General features: G+C 47.2%; 2 long non-coding RNA genes across 2 annotated transcripts; both read left to right on the top strand.

The window, feature by feature from the left end:
• Position 1: 1 nt before the first annotated feature.
• Positions 2–2752, top strand: LOC311099632. Its single transcript, XR_014609739.1, has 3 exons — positions 2–632; positions 1731–2032; positions 2119–2752. It is a non-coding gene; the product is annotated as an uncharacterized lncRNA (long non-coding RNA).
• A 61-nt stretch (positions 2753–2813) lies between these two features.
• LOC311099633 lies at positions 2814–3643 on the top strand. Its single transcript, XR_014609740.1, has 2 exons — positions 2814–2894; positions 2939–3643. It is a non-coding gene; the product is annotated as an uncharacterized lncRNA (long non-coding RNA).
• The last annotated feature ends 12583 nt before the right edge of the window (positions 3644–16226 follow it).

Here is a 16226-nt window from a genome sequence, read left to right as displayed (position 1 = left end):
GGTTAGGGCAGGGTGCTGGCCCTGGGATAGGCAATGTGTAGGTGTAGAGTTTGGTTAACTTAGTTTGAATGTCGGCCATGTTGTCGCCAACTGTTCAAGACATTGAATGTGATTCTGGCTAAATAGAACGTCATGGAACACTGGTTGATGGCCTGGATCTTTTGGTTCTGGTCATACCCGGGCCTCAACCTGTCTGTCCAATCCAGTGTCTGCATTGTCAGTCAGAGGACATTTGCTGCTAGCGAAGATGCAATAATGGAGAAAACCTGTTTTTTACAAAGACAACGCAGAACATTGTCATGTTGAGTCTCTTTTCAAAGACAACGCAGAACATTGTCATGTTGAGTCTCTTTTCAAAGACAACGCAGAACATTGTCATGTTGAGTCTCTTTTCAAAGAGGAGTTGACGGAGTCCTGAGGTCGTCTGAAGTGTTCATAGTGAAGTCTTCCAAACATTGCATTAATGTTGATAGTGTTCGCCTAATAGCTTTCAACACGTTGGCGAGATGCCTTGGCTATTGTTCTGTACCTAGAGTTGAAGGTGTCAATGCTTTATGAGTCCAGGGCATTTAGAATGGCTGGCTAAGCAGAATTTGGTGAATAGAGGGGGAGAGATGTCTGGAAGGAGAGATGTCTGGAAGGAGAGAGAGGGGGGAGAGAGGTCTGGAAGGAGAGTGAGGGGGGAGAGATGTCTGGAAGGAGAGTGAGGGGGAGAGATGTCTGGAAGGAGAGTGAGGGGGGAGAGATGTCTGGAAGGAGAGTGAGGGGGGAGAGATGTCTGGAAGGAGAGTGAGGGGGAGAGATGTCTGGAAGGAGAGATGTCTGGAAGGAGAGTGAGGGGGGAGAGAGGTCTGGAAGGAGAGTGAGGGGGGAGAGATGTCTGGAAGGAGAGTGAGGGGGGAGAGAGGTCTGGAAGGAGAGTGAGGGGGGAGAGATGTCTGGAAGGAGAGTGAGGGGGGAGAGATGTCTGGAAGGAGAGTGAGGGGGAGAGATGTCTGGAAGGAGAGATGTCTGGAAGGAGAGTGAGGGGGAGAGATGTCTGGAAGGAGAGAGAGGGGGGAGAGATGTCTGGAAGGAGAGTGAGGGGGAGAGATGTCTGGAAGGAGAGATGTCTGGAAGGAGAGTGAGGGGGAGAGATGTCTGGAAGGAGAGTGAGGGGGGAGAGAGGTCTGGAAGGAGAGTGAGGGGGGAGAGATGTCTGGAAGGAGAGTGAGGGGGGAGAGATGTCTGGAAGGAGAGTGAGGGGGGAGAGATGTCTGGAAGGAGAGTGAGGGGGAGAGATGTCTGGAAGGAGAGTGAGGGGGAGAGATGTCTGGAAGGAGAGTGAGGGGGGAGAGATGTCTGGAAGGAGAGTGAGGGGGAGAGATGTCTGGAAGGAGAGATGTCTGGAAGGAGAGTGAGGGGGGAGAGATGTCTGGAAGGAGAGAGAGGGGGAGAGATGTCTGGAAGGAGAGTGAGGGGGGAGAGATGTCTGGAAGGAGAGTGAGGGGGAGAGATGTCTGGAAGGAGAGTGAGGGGGGAGAGATGTCTGGAAGGAGAGTGAGGGGGGAGAGATGTCTGGAAGGAGAGTGAGGGGGAAGAGATGTCTGGAAGGAGAGTGAGGGGGGAGAGATGTCTGGAAGGAGAGATGTCTGGAAGGAGAGATGTCTGGAAGGAGAGTGAGGGGGAGAGATGTCTGGAAGGAGAGTGAGGGGGGAGAGATGTCTGGAAGGAGAGAGAGGGGGAGAGAGGTCTGGAAGGAGAGATGTCTGGAAGGAGAGTGAGGGGGAGAGATGTCTGGAAGGAGAGTGAGGGGGGAGAGATGTCTGGAAGGAGAGTGAGGGGGGAGAGATGTCTGGAAGGAGAGTGAGGGGGAGAGATGTCTGGAAGGAGAGTGAGGGGTAGAGAGGTCTGGAAGGAGAGTGAGGGGGAGAGATGTCTGGAAGGAGAGTGAGGGGGAGAGAGGTCTGGAAGGAGAGATGTCTGGAAGGAGAGTGAGGGGGAGAGATGTCTGGAAGGAGAGTGAGGGGTAGAGAGGTCTGGAAGGAGAGATGTCTGGAAGGAGAGTGAGGGGGAGAGAGGTCTGGAAGGAGAGTGAGGGGGTAGAGATGTCTGGAAGGAGAGTGAGGGGGGAGAGAGGTCTGGAAGGAGAGTGAGGGGGGAGAGATGTCTGGAAGGAGAGTGAGGGGGAGAGATGTCTGGAAGGAGAGTGAGGGGGAGAGATGTCTGGAAGGAGAGTGAGGGGTAGAGAGGTCTGGAAGGAGAGTGAGGGGTAGAGATGTCTGGAAGGAGAGTGAGGGGTAGAGAGGTCTGGAAGGAGAGTGAGGGGGAGAGAGGTCTGGAAGGAGAGTGAGGGGGAGAGAGGTCTGGAAGGAGAGTGAGGGGGAGAGATGTCTGGAAGGAGAGTGAGGGGGAGAGAGGTATGGAAGGAGAGTGAGGGGGAGAGATGTCTGGAAGGAGAGTGAGGGGGAGAGAGGTCTGGAAGGAGAGTGAGGGGGAGAGAGGTATGGAAGGAGAGTGAGGGGAAGAGATGTCTGGAAGGAGAGTGAGGGGGGAGAGATGTCTGGAAGGAGAGTGAGGGGGGGAGATGTCTGGAAGGAGAGTGAGGGGGGAGAGATGTCTGGAAGGAGAGTGAGGGGGAGAGATGTCTGGAAGGAGAGTGAGGGGGAGAGATGTCTGGAAGGAGAGTGAGGGGAAGAGATGTCTGGAAGGAGAGAGAGGGGGAGAGATGTCTGGAAGGAGAGAGAGGGGGAGAGATGTCTGGAAGGAGAGAGAGGGGGGAGAGATGTCTGGAAGGAGAGTGGTCTGGAAGGAGAGAGAGGGGGAGAGAGGTCTGGAAGGAGAGTGAGGGGGAGAGAGGTCTGGAAGGAGAGTGAGGGGAAAAGATGTCTGGAAGGAGAGAGAGGGGGAGAGATGTCTGGAAGGAGAGTGAGGGGGAGAGATGTCTGGAAGGAGAGAGGTCTGGAAGGAGAGAGAGGGGGAGAGATGTCTGGAAGGAGAGTGAGGGGGAGAGAGGTCTGGAAGGAGAGTGAGGGGGAGAGATGTCTGGAAGGAGAGTGAGGGGAAGAGATGTCTGGAAGGAGAGTGAGGGGTAGAGAGGTCTGGAAGGAGAGTGAGGGGTAGAGAGGTCTGGAAGGAGAGTGAGGGGTAGAGAGGTCTGGAAGGAGAGTGAGGGGTAGAGAGGTCTGGAAGGAGAGTGAGGGGGAGAGAGGTCTGGAAGGAGAGTGAGGGGGAGAGAGGTCTGGAAGGAGAGTGAGGGGGAGAGATGTCTGGAAGGAGAGAGAGGGGGAGAGATGTCTGGAAGGAGAGAGAGGGGGAGAGATGTCTGGAAGGAGAGAGAGGGGGAGAGATGTCTGGAAGGAGAGAGAGGGGTAGAGAGGTCTGGAAGGAGAGCTGTTTAGAAACTGTTGAAGCGCCTTGGCCGTCCAGATTTGTATTGAACCATTTCAGCTCTGTGTTTGCCGTCAGTGAGTTGTTTGATGCACATGTTGTGAAATTAATAACTGGTGATTTTTGAGAATGTACAGCAATACTTCCCGCTCTCATTCTGCACTTTTAATTTGTCTGGTGTGGATTGTCCTGTGTGTAACACACTTGTAATTATTAAAAAGATGAATATATTGTATAAAGAAATATTGTGAATAAAGATGCATTTTGAGATTGACTAATGTGTTGCTCTTTTACCTTTCTGACCCAGTGAGTGGAAACAAGTGGAGGGTGCTCAACCGATGTGAATCGAGGTGTAACTTAAAAAAATATCATTGAAAAAGGGCAACACTAGCTCACCATTTAATGTATTGATACAACTATTAAACGTTTCAGCCTTCATCAAATAGTTGCTGCTGGTTCTAGCCTCCTGTGGTTTGTCTAAATTGATTTGAATTTATTAGGATCCCCATTAGCAGACGCCAAATGGCGACAACTCGTCTTACTTGGGTACGACATATAACGGAGAACACATCACAGACAAGACTTTACATAGACACACACTACACGTTAATGTTTTTACATCTATCAGTTCCACACGTCGGTACATACACAACAAGTAGCCTCTGAAGCACAGGCTTCTCAATTACTGCTATTCGAGTAGTGGTGTGCAGTTCGCAATAACTACTTTTTTTTTACTGACTCGAGTTGTTTTTCTGAGTGACTGGACTGGTTAATTTGAGTCATCAGTTTGACCTGCTAGTGCAGTGAGCCCTGCAGCAGGGTTACTACACTCCGTGGCTCCAGAGACGTGCGCCGACCACCAGCTGGTGGTCCTCTGTAGCTCAGCTGGTAGAGCACGGCGCTTGTAACGCCCCGGGACCACCCATACACACAAAAAATGTATGCACGCATGACTGTAAATCGCTTTGGATTAAAGCGTCTGCTAAATGGCATATTATTATTATTATTATTAACTGTCACATGCGAAGACAAATTCATGTTTAGAACTGACAATTGATGGCATGGTGCAATAATGACTGCAATGAATTGAATGTTATGGACACCACTGTGTAGAGCCAAAAGATACCCAGCCTCTGCGGATTGAACTCGAGATCAAATGTGTTTGATCGAACGACCTGCTTATCTAGTCCGACACCAGCTCGAAGTCAGCCAGGCTCGTGTCTATCACCCTCACCGCATTCCGCCAAGAGTCCTTCACCATCTAGTCCGGTTGCTGCCACATCTAGACCGCGTTTCAAATGGATCAAGAAATGGATCAAGAAATAATAGTATTTGTAGGCAATAAATGTACATTTTGTTTTAAAGCCCACGTTTACAAGTCTCGGTCACAAATGACAGGGCCAATAAGCCCCCTTTGGTGAACGAGAGGCTTGTGGAATCCTGACTCTTTCGAGTGGGTCGGGGTTATTTTATTTTTAATCTGTACCTGTAACCCCCCTCTCTGAAAAAGACATGACATATATAAAGTACTTTATTGTCAAACAATTGTTTTAAAGGCATTGCTTGTTTTAATTCTTACATAAAATTATTCAAATATGTAATAGAGATCAACATTTTTGTTTTATAGCACTATTACATTTCATTAGGATTTTGGCATGTTTTTCTTTGTTTGGGACGTTATTTATAAAGCACACATTATCACTTAGGTCTAACACTGCAAATACTTCAATTATTTAAGCATATGTTGCAGAACAGTGATTACATTTACTTTTTCAAAAATATTTGACCAAAAAAAGTGACTCCATCAGTGACGGAGTTGACAGATACTCAGAACAGACATTTTTGCTCACTGCAAACATTTGTAAAATATGGAAAATGATTCATTTAAAAATCTCCAAATTAAAAACAACCATTCCATCAGATCTTACAGCACTCTGACGGAGTTGACGTTAGACAATCTGAGCTGATGAGTTGACAGTAATGCCATTTTACTTCAAGTAGCAGTAGCAATTGTGACCGTGGTGATTGTGACCGTGGTGATTGTGACCGTGGTGATTCCAATACTGTTTGTTTTAAATATCAGGTCAGTAGCGGTGCGTGGGTAAAATCACCAGGGAAGCCAATCCAGATTTTTTTTTTAATATTACAAACCTATGTGTTGTGATAATTGCGTTGTTTGCTCTATAACCTGTGAGTTTATATGCCTTGACAAAAATGTAAAGTGCAATGTGTTTCCATCGCATTTTCCAATCTACCAATAGTTTTGTCACAACTTGCGTTAAATAGCAAATGTGCCCACTCTGGTCTTGGCACATGCGCTCTAGCCAACAGCTCGCACATTATTAATTTTACAGACAAAAAGATCCCATTTGGAAAGTATAACCATCAATTGTTTTTGACCCTCTTTGCTATAGCGATCTAGTGTTAGCCAGTCACAAATGATGGCAAAGCAAAGTTCACTCATGAGCATTTTCAAAAAGCCACATATGAAGGATGAATACACAACCGACAACACCTTCTCAATCATCAGCCTAATCTGTCATCTTCATCAGCCTAATCAGTCAGTCATCATCAGCCCACGAGGAGGTTAGCATGTCAGCCCACGAGGAGGTTAGCAAGTCAGCCCACGAGGAGGTTAGCATGTCAGCCCACGAGGAGGTTAGCATGTCAGCCCATGAGGATTCTAGCATGTCAGCCCATGAGGAGATTAGCATGTCAGCCCATGAGGAGATTAGCATGTCAGCCCATGTGGAGGTTAGCATGTCAGCCCACGAGGAGGTTAGCATGTCAGCCCACGAGGAGGTTAGCATGTCAGCCCACGAGGAGGTTAGCATGTCAGCCCATGAGGAGGTTAGCATGTCAGCCCACGAGGAGGTTAGCATGTCAGCCCACGAGGAGGTTAGCATGTCAGCCCACGAGGAGGTTAGCATGTCAGCCCACGAGGAGGTTAGCATGTCAGCCCACGAGGAGGTTAGCATGTCAGCCCATGGGGAGGTTAGCATGTCAGCCCACGAGGAGGTTAGCATGTCAGCCCACGAGGAGGTTAGCATGTCAGCCCACGAGGAGGTTAGCATGTCAGCCCACGAGGAGGTTAGCATGTCAGCCCATGAGGATGCTAGCATGTCAGCCCATGAGGAGGTTAGCATGTCAGCCCACGAGGAGGTTAGCATGTCAGCCCACGAGGAGGTTAGCATGTCAGCCCACGAGGATGCTAGCATGTCAGCCCACGAGGAGGTTAGCATGTCAGCCCACGAGGAGGTTAGCATGTCAGCCCACGAGGAGGTTAGCATGTCAGCCCACGAGGAGGTTAGCATGTCAGCCCACGAGGAGGTTAGCATGTCAGCCCACGAGGATGCTAGCATGTCAGTCCACGAGGAGGTTAGCATCTCAGCCCACGAGGATGCTAGCATGTCAGTCCACGAGGAGGTTAGCATCTCAGCCCACGAGGATGCTAGCATGTCAGTCCACGAGGAGGTTAGCATGTCAGCCCACGAGGATGCTAGCATGGCTAAAGCTTGGACTTCCACAGCCCAGTTAGCTCACCATTGTCCAGCATGGTCATGGTGAGCATGTCACCACACAACCAACACTGCTGAGTCTTCCCCTCTACAGTGATCAATGGAAAAGTGGTATGGACAGTGTATTCATACCCACCATGGTATTATGTATAATGATTTAATGTTTTCCTTCCTGCCTTGGTAGACCAGGTTTATGTTAGCTGATTCAATGGATTCAAAGCGTTAGTCCGGGTCACTATTGGTTAACTATTGAACCTTTTTGCACTAACTCTTTTGACTCATCACGTACGCTGCTGTTTATTGTCTGTCCTGTTGCCGAGTCACTTTATCCCGACCTATATGTGCATATCTACCTCAATTACCTCGTACCCCTGCACATCGACTCAGTACTGGTACCCTGTGTATATAGCCATGTTATTACCTCGTACCCCTGCACATCGACTCAGTACTGGTACCCTGTGTATATAGCCATGTTATTACCTCTTACCCCTGCACATTGACTAGGTACCGTGCTTCTACATCTGCATTGCTTGGGGTTTTAGGCTGGGTTTTCTGTATAGCACTTTGTGACTTTTTTTTTGGGTCACATTAACCCTGTGTTGTGTTAAAGGATGCTAATGTGATTGCACTAATTTTCACTTAAATATGTCGGGCAGTGGTGTAGTGGAGGTTATATCCACTTTTTTTTCAATGGGCATTGGTATATTCACTTCTTAATCCCCACTGATGGGTGTCAAAGTAGTGTAGTGGAGGTATACGGCGTACCAATTATGTAGTACAATAGTAGCCTACACATATCACGTGAAATATATGGCAAATATGGGTTTGAAAAGTGCGAGTGTGAAACCATAGGCCTACATTATTCAGCACCACGGGCAGGCCGGCGCTGGCTGAGCCCACAAAAGTCGGACGAAAAGATTTCAGCACCGGACTGCCCCGCACTCTGCTCGGTTCTCCGACTCCTGATATTCGCCATCACAACGAGAATTGTGCATTTATTTCTCATGTCTCATGAGTCCTACAGTTAAGCCTCTTTATTTTGCTTCTCGATAGAAGGGCTTTAGGGCACTAAAGGCCTACAGAAATCATATTGTAAAGACTACAGCCTAGAAACATTATACAAGTCATTTTAAATATGTTTCGCAACCCAGGCCTTTGTTTCGTAACCCAGGCCTTTGTTTCGTAACCCATCAAGCTCCTCTAGCAAAAGGCACAATACAGAGATGAATCAGCAGCGACTAGCATCCAAACCTTCAGCTGCTGTGAAGTGTAGGAACTCCCCGAGTATCCCGTTCTCATGTAACGCACCACCACAGAAATCTGTTCCATTTCTTACCTCCAAGCTTATACAGTGGGGGAAAAAAGTATTTAGTCAGCCACCAATTGTGCAAGTTCTCCCACTTAAAAAGATGAGAGAGGCCTGTAATTTTCATCATAGGTACACGTCAACTATGACAGACAAAATGAGAAAAAAATTCTAGAAAATCACATTGTAGGATTTTTAATGAATTTATTTGCAAATTATGGTGGAAAATAAGTATTTGGTCAATAACAAAAGTTTCTCAATACTTTGTTATATACCCTTTGTTGGCAATGACACAGGTCAAACGTTTTCTGTAAGTCTTCACAAGGTTTTCACACACTGTTGCTGGTATTTTGGCCCATTCCTCCATGCAGATCTCCTCTAGAGCAGTGATGTTTTGGGGCTGTCGCTGGGCAACACGGACTTTCAACTCCCTCCAAAGATTTTCTATGGGGTTGAGATCTGGAGACTGGCTAGGCCACTCCAGGACCTTGAAATGCTTCTTACGAAGCCACTCCTTCGTTGCCCGGGCGGTGTGTTTAGGATCATTGTCATGCTGAAAGACCCAGCCACGTTTCATCTTCAATGCCCTTGCTGATGGAAGGAGGTTTTCACTCAAAATCTCACGATACATGGCCCCATTCATTCTTTCCTTTACACGGATCAGTCGTCCTGGTCCCTTTGCAGAAAAACAGCCCCAAAGCATGATGTTTCCACCCCCATGCTTCACAGTAGGTATGGTGTTCTTTGGATGCAACTCAGCATTCTTTGTCCTCCAAACACAACGAGTTGAGTTTTTACCAAAAAGTTATATTTTGGTTTCATCTGACCATATGACATTCTCCCAATCCTCTTCTGGATCATCCAAATGCACTCTAGCAAACTTCAGACGGGCCTGGACATGTACTGGCTTAAGCAGGGGGACACGTCTGGCACTGCAGGATTTGAGTCCCTGGCGGCGTAGTGTGTTACTGATGGTAGGCTTTGTTACTTTGGTCCCAGCTCTCTGCAGGTCATTCACTAGGTCCCCCCGTGTGGTTCTGGGATTTTTGCTCACCGTTCTTGTGATCATTTTGACCCCACGGGTTGAGATCTTGAGTGGAGCCCCAGATCGAGGGAGATTATCAGTGGTCTTGTATGTCTTCCATTTCCTAATAATTGCTCCCACAGTTGATTTCTTCAAACCAAGCTGCTTACCTATTGCAGATTCAGTCTTCCCAGCCTGGTGCAGGTCTACAATTTTGCTTCTTGTGTCCTTTGACAGCTCTTCGGTCTTGGCCATAGTGGAGTTTGGAGTGTGACTGTTTGAGGTTGTGGACAGGTGTCTTTTATACTGATAACAAGTTCAAACAGGTGCCATTAATACAGGTAACGAGTGGAGGACAGAGGAGCCTCTTAAAGAAGAAGTTACAGGTCTGTGAGAGACAGAAATCTTGCTTGTTTGTAGGTGACCAAATACTTATTTTCCACCATAATTTGCAAATAAATTCATAAAAAATCGCCATTTAGTCTATTTCATCACATGATGTAAAAAGTATCTGTCTCATTACATTTTCATATACACTGAACAAAAATATAAACGCAACATGTAAAGTGCTGCTCCCATGTTTCATGAGCTGAAATAAAAGATCCCAGAAATGTTCCAAATGCACAAAAAGCTTATTTCTCTCAAATCTTGTGCGCAAATTTGTTTACATCCCTGTTAGTGAGCAGTTCTCTTTTGCCAAGGTAATCCATCAACTTGACAGGCGTGGCATATCAAGAATCTGATTAAACAGCATGATCATTACACAGGTGTACCTTGTACCATGATCTCGCCATCACGGTTGACAACTCCGTTGTGTCCTCCTCCCAGAGTGCGAAGAGCCTTGGCGTGACCCTGGACAACACCCTGTCGTTCTCCGCTAACATCAAGGCGGTGACCCGATCCTGTAGGTTCATGCTCTACAACATTCGGAGAGTACGACCCTGCCTTACACAGGAAGCGGCACAGGTCCTAATCCAGGCACTTGTCATCTCCCGTCTGGATTACTGCAACTCGCTGTTGGCTGGGCTCCCTGCCTGTGCCATTAAACCCCTACAACTCATCCAGAATGCCGCAGCCCGTCTGGTGTTCAACCTTCCCAAGTTCTCTCACGTCACCCCGCTCCTCCGCACACTCCACTGGCTTCCAGTTGAAGCTCGCATCTGCTACAAGACCATGGTGCTTGCCTACGGAGCTGTGAGGGGAACGGCACCTCCGTAGCTTCAGGCTCTGATCAGTCCCTACACCCAAGCGAGGGCACTGCGTTCATCCACCTCTGGCCTGCTGGCTCCCCTACCTCTGCGGAAGCATAGTTCCCGCCCAGCCCAGTCAAAACTGTTCGCTGCTCTGGCACCCCAATGGTGGAACAAGCTCCCCCCCCCCCAAAAAAAAAAAAAAAAAACATTGTAAAGTGGTTATCCCACTGGCTATAAGGTGAATGCACCTATTTGTAAGTCGCTCTGGATAAGAGCGTCTGCTAAATGACGTAAATGTAAATGAAATGTTGTGCTGGGGACAATAAAACTCCCAGTTCTTCCATGGCCTGCATACTCACCAGACATGTCACCCATTGAGCATGTTTGGAATGCACTGGATCGACGTGTACGACAGCGTGTTCCAGTTCCCTCCAATATCCAGCAACTTCGCACAGCCATTGAAGAGGAGTGGGACAACATTCCACAGGCCACAATCAACAGTCTGATCAACTCTATCCGTAGGAGATGTGTCGCGCTGCATGAGGCAAATGGTCACACCAGATACTGACTGGTTTTCTGATCCACACCCCTACTTTTTTTTAAAGGAATCTGTGATCAACAGATGCATATCTGTATTCCCATTCATGTGAAATCCATAGATTAGGGCCTAATTTACTTATTTCAATTAACTGAATTCCTTAAATGAACTCATTAAAATCTTTGAAATTGTTGTATTATGCGTTTATTATATTTTTGTTCAGTATATTTGGTCTCCAGGCTACTATTCTGTAGACTGTAGGCTAGAGTAAAACCAGGCTACTATTCTGTAGACTGTAGGCTAGAGTAAAACCAGGCTACTATTCTGTAGACTGTAGGCTAGAGTAAAACCAGGCTACTATTCTGTAGACTGTAGGCTGGAGTAAAACCAGGCTACTATTCTGTAGACTGTAGGCTAGAGTAAAACCAGGCTACTATTCTGTAGACTGTAGGCTAGAGTAAAACCAGGCTACTATTCTGTAGACTGTAGGCTGGAGTAAAACCAGGCTACTATTCTTTCTATCGTAGGCCTGTACTCTATGCTACTACATGATTTATGTTACCTGACTTTGACGGAGCCGCATTGCATTCTCCCAACAGCATCCTGGAGAGGATCGTTGGGCATGGACAAGCTAAATATTTTACGGCCCTTGCCTAAATATTTTACGCCCCTTGATGGCATCACCTAAATAGCCCATATTCCACTTGGTGAGAGGAATGTTCATTGTTTTGGGGCAGAATTATGTGAGTTGTTATGTGTCTCTGATGAATGTACTGCTTTAAAATGAGGCCTCCTGGCTCTCCTCTCCTCTTGGCTCTCCTCTCCTCCTGGCTCTCCTCTCCTCTTGGCTCTCCTCTCCTCCTGGCTCTCCTCTCCTCCTGGCTACGCTAGAGGTGTTGCTAACATTCAAGCCACCAAATTTAAATTTACTAAAAATGACTTTATCTTTTGAGGTTCTAGTCATTAAACCTATGCAGCCTACTCAATTCTACTTTTAGCTACTGTTTACCTCCTGGCCCCGATACAGTGCATTCGGAAAGTATTGAGACCCCTTGACTTTTTCCATATTTTGTTACGTTACAGCCTTATTCTAAAATGGACTAAATAGTTTTTTCCCCTCATCAATCTACACACAATAACCCATAATGACAAAGCAAAAACAGGTTATGGATTGTTTTGCTAATTTATATTTCAAAAACCCCCAGAAATATCACATTTACATAAGTATTCAGACCTTTTACTCAGTACTTTGTTGAAGCACCTTTGGCAGCGATTACAGCCTCAAGTCTTCTTGGGTATGACGCTACAAGCTTGGCACACCTGTATTTTGGGAGTTTCTCCCATTCTTCTCTGCAGATCCTCTCAAGCTCTGTCAGGTTGGATGGGGAGTGTCGCTGCACAGCTATTTTCAGGTCTCTCCAGAGATGTTCTATCGGGTTCAAGTCTGGACTCTGGCTGGGCCACTCAAGCACATTCAGAGACTTGTCCCGAAGCCACTGCTGCGTTGTCTTGGCTGTGTGCTTAGGGTCGTTGTCCTGTTGGAAGGTGAACCTTTGCCCCAGTCTGAGGTCCTGAGCACTCTGGAGCAGGTTTTCATCAAGGATCTCTCTGTACTTTGCTCCGTTCATCTTTCTTTCGATCCTGACTAGTCTCACAGTCCCTGCCGCTGAAAAACATCCCCACAGCATGATGCTGCCACCACCGTGCTTCACCGTAGGGATGGTGCCAGGTTACCTCCAGACGTGACGCTTGGCATTCAGGTCAAAGAGTTCAATCTTGGTTTCTTCAGACCAGAGAATCTTGTTTCTCATGGTCTGAGAGTCTTTTGGTGCCTTTTGGCAAACTCCAAGCGGGCTGTCATGTGCCTTTTACTGAGGAGTGGCTTCCGTCTGGCCACTCTACCATAAAGGCCTGATTGGTGGAGTGCTGCAGAGATGGTTGTCCTTCTGGAAGGTTCTCCCATCTCCACAGAGGAACTCTGGAGCTCTGTCAGAGTGACCATCGGGTTCTTGGTCACCTCCCTGACCAAGGCCCTTCTCCCCCGACTGCTCAGTTTGGCAGGGCGGCCAGCTCTAGGAAGAGTCTTGGTGGTTCCAAACTTCTTCCATTTAAGAATTATGGAGGCCACTGTGTCCTTGGGGACCTTCAATGCTGCAATTTCTGGTACCCTTCCCCAGATCTATGCCTCAACACAATCCTGTCTCGGAGCTCTATGGACAATTCCTTCGACCTCATGGCTTGGTTTTTGCTCTGACATGTGGGACCTTATATAGACAGGTGTGTGCCTTTCCAAATCATGTCCAATCAATACCATAGGCGGACTCCAATCAAGTTGTAGAAACATCTCAAGGATGATCAATGGAAACAGGATGCACCTGAGCTCAATTTCGAGTCTCATAGCAAAGGGTCTGAATACTTATGTAAATAAGGTATCTGTTTTTGATTTTTTATAAAATTTGCTACAATTTCTAAAAATCTGTTTTTGCTTTGTCATTATGGGGCATTATGCATAGATTGCTGAGGATATTTTTTTTAAATTTAATCCATTTTATAATAAGGCTGTAACGTAACAAAATGTGAAAAAAGTCAAGGGGTCTGAATACTTTCCGAAGGCACTGTACATCGTTAATCCCTGAGTTTCATGAATTCCTATCGGATCTCATAATCAAGGCAGATAAATTAGTATATTATGTTCATTTTAATATTCACGTAGGGCCCGATTCAGACTTACAAAAGCACATGTAGTGTCTAAACAATTTATAACTTTGCTGATGTTTGCAAATGGTGTGTTAGAGGAAGTTGACTCAGCTTGAGGAAGCATCTGGAGAGCAGAGGAAGTCTGTTATGTGGCGTCCTGGGACTGTAGGGGAAACCACCCATATCATGTCACAGATTATAAATACTTGGGACAAAGGAGGGAGAGTAACAACATATTAGAGATTGGGAAGTTGTTCTCCAGATGTCTGCAGAAGTCTGTAAATTGGCGCTGAAATCTTCAATATAATAAACTATTATAATCGAGGACAGTGTCAGCGGATTCCTTGTCCTCACAGCATAATTAGCATCATTATTTAGTTACCAAACACACACACACACACACCTTTCTTATGCATTTCTCAGTAGTTGATAGTCAGACTTACCTTATGAAGGTGCGTAATGGCTTTGCAGGTTCCCTTCCGTGCTCAGAATAAATGTAATTCAACCACTGAAATCCCTCCTACTTGCTGGCCAACATATTTACTAGTGGAGTTTTTATTTAAAATCGGGTTTTCAGTACATTTATCTTAAGCCATACCTTTAAATACGGTGTCTATAAGTGACTATGCATAAATAATTAACAGAGTAGCAGCAGCGTAAAAAGGATGGGGTGGGGGGGCAGTGCAAATAGTCCGGGTAGCCATGATTAGCTGTTCAGGAGTCTTATGGCTTGGGGGTAGAAGCTGTTGAGAAGTCTTTTGGACCTAGACTTGGCACTCCGGTACCGCTTGCCGTGCGTTAGCAGAGAGAACAGTCTATGACTAGGGTGGCTGGAGTCTTTGACAATTTTGAGGGCCTTCCTCTGACACCGTCTGGTATAGAGGTCCTGGATGGCAGGAAACTTGGCCCCAGTGATGTACTGGGCCGTACGCACTACCCTCTGTAGTGCCTTGCGGTCGGAGGCCAAGCAGTTGCCATACCAGGCGGTGATGCAACCAGTCAGGATGCTCTCGATGGTGCAGCTGTAGAATTTTTTGAGGATCTGAGGACCCATGCCAAATCTTTTCAGTCTCCTGAGGGGGAATAGGCTTTGTCGTGCCCTCTTCACGACTGTCTTGGTGTGTTTGGACCATGATAGTTCGTTGGTGATGTGGACACCAAGGAACTTGAAGCTCTCAACCTGTTCCACTACAGCCCCGTCGATGAGAATGGGGGCGTGCTCAGTCCTCTTTTTTTTCCTGTAGTCCACAATCATCTCCTTTGTCTTGGTCACGTTGAGGGAGAGGTTGTTGTCCTGGCACCACACGGCCAGGTCTCTGACCTCCTCCCTATAGGCTGTCTCATCATTGTCGGTGATCAGGCCTACCACTGTTGTGTCGTCGGCAAACTTAATGATGGTGTTGGAGTCGTGCCTGGCCATGCAGTCATGGGTGAACAGAGAGTACAGGAGGGGACTGAGCACGCACCCCTGAGGGGCCCCCGTGTTGAGGATCAGTGTGGCAGATGTGTTGTTACCTACCCTTACCACCTGGGGGCGGCCCGTCAGGAAGTCCAGGATCCAGTTGCAGAGGGAGGTGTTTAGTCCCAGGATCCTTAGCTTAGTGATGAGCTTAGAGGACACTATGGTGTTGAATGCTGAGCTGTAGTCAATGAATAGCATTCTCACGTAGGTGTTCCTCTTGTCCAGGTGGGAAAGGGCAGTGTGGAGTGCAATAGAGATTGCATCATCTGTGGATCTGTTGGGGCGGTATGCAAATTGGAGTGGGTCTAGGGTTTCTGGGATAATGCTGTTGATGTGAGCCATGACCAGCCTTTCAAAGCACTTCATGGCTACAGACGTCAGTGCTACGGGTCGGTAGTCATTTAGGCAGGTTATCTTAGAGTCCTTGGGCACAGGGACTATGGTGGTCTGCTTGAAACATGTTGGTATTACAGACTCAGTCAGGGACATGTTGAAAATGTCAGTGAAGACACTTGCCAGTTGGTCAGCACATGCTCGGAGTACACGTCCTGGTAATCCGTCTGGCCCTGCGGCCTTGTGAATGTTGACCTGCTTAAAAGTCTTACTCACATCGGCTACGGAGAGCGTGATCACATAGTCATCCGGAACAGCTGGTGCTCTCATGCATGCTTCAGTGTTGCTTGCCTCGAAGCGAGCATAGAAGTGGTTTAGCTCGTCTGGTAGGCTTGTGTCACTGGGCAGCTCGCGGCTGTGCTTCCCTTTGTAGTCTGTAATAGTTTTCAAGCCCTGCCACATCCGATGAGCGTCAGAGACAGTGTAGTATGATTCAATCTTAGTCCTGTATTGACTCTTTGCCTGTTTGATGGAAAAAAAAACTCTGATCTTTTATATCATTTAGGCTAATTTTATGGTTCGGAAAATATATTTTTGTTCAGTAGTTGAATTACATAACCCCATTTAGCTAAATGACAACATAACCCAGGGCCCTGTGGCACTATGAAGGGAATAGTGTGCCATTTGACCAGAGCCCTGAGGCACTATGAAGGGAATAGTGTGCCATTTGACCAGAGCCCTGTGGCACTATGAAGGGAATAGTGTGCCATTTGACCAGAGCCCTGA

This window comes from Coregonus lavaretus (genome assembly GCF_964263955.1).
Source record: "Coregonus lavaretus genome assembly, chromosome: 24".
NCBI lineage: Eukaryota > Metazoa > Chordata > Actinopteri > Salmoniformes > Salmonidae > Coregonus > Coregonus lavaretus.
Note: the sequence above shows the minus strand (reverse complement) of the source record. Positions and strands in the feature narration are given on the sequence as shown.